Genomic DNA, 1,067 nt, shown 5'->3' on the forward strand with positions numbered 1-1,067 from the left:
TGTGAAGACTTACAGAAAACGTTTGACCTTTGCCAACAAAGGATATACAACAAAGTATTGAGATGAACTTTTGTCATTGACCAAATACTTATTTTCCACCATTATTTGCAAAAAAATTCTTTAAAAGTCAGACAAAATGATTTTCTCAATTTTTTTTTCACATTTTGTCTCTCATAGTTGAGGTCTACCTATGATGTCAATTACAGGCCTCTCTCATCTTTCTAAGTGGGATAACTTGCACAATTGGTGACTGACTAAATACTTATTTTCCCCACTGTACACCCTCAGCAGGGTCCTGGAGGGTGCATGGGAGTTCAATCAGTGTACATGTGTTTTGTGGACTTGGAGAAGGCGTTCGACYGTGTCCCTCAGGGACTCCTGTGGGGGGTACTCTGGGAGTATGGGGTACCAGGCCCATTGATACGGGCTGTCAGGTCCCTGTACAACCGGTGCCAGAGCTTGGTCCACATTGCTGGTAGTAAGTTGGACTTGTTTCCGGTGAGAGTTGGACTCCACCAAGGTTGTCCTTTTGTCATCGATTCTGTTCATWACTTTTATGGACAGAATTTCTAGGTGCAGCCGAGGTGTTGAGGGGATCCTTTATAGTGACCTTAGGATCACATCTCTGCTTTTTGTGGATGATGTGGTCCTATTGGCTTCATCAGATCCTGATCTCCAGCTCTCACTGGAGTGGTTCACAGCCGAGTGTGAAGTGACCGGGATGAGGATCAGTGCATCCAAATCCCAGACCATGGTCTTTAGCTGGAACAGGGTTCCTYCTCCGGGTCAGGGAGGAGGTCCTGCCCCAAGTGGAGGAGTTTAAGTATCTCAGGGTCTTGTTCAGGAATGTGGGAAGAATGGAGCGGGAGATCGACAGGTGGATTGGTGCTGTGTCTGCAGTGATGCGGGTGTTGTACCGGTCTGTCGTGGTGAAGAGAGCTGATCCAGAAGGAGAAGCTCTCGATTTACCAGTCGGTCTACGTTCCTACCCTCATCTATGGTCAGGAGCTTTGGGTAGTGACTGAAAGAAGGAGATGACAGATACAAGCAGCTGAAATGAGTTTCCT

Source organism: Austrofundulus limnaeus, unplaced genomic scaffold (genome assembly GCF_001266775.1).
Source record: "Austrofundulus limnaeus strain Quisiro unplaced genomic scaffold, Austrofundulus_limnaeus-1.0 Scaffold1413, whole genome shotgun sequence".
Classification (NCBI taxonomy): Eukaryota; Metazoa; Chordata; class Actinopteri; order Cyprinodontiformes; family Rivulidae; genus Austrofundulus; species Austrofundulus limnaeus.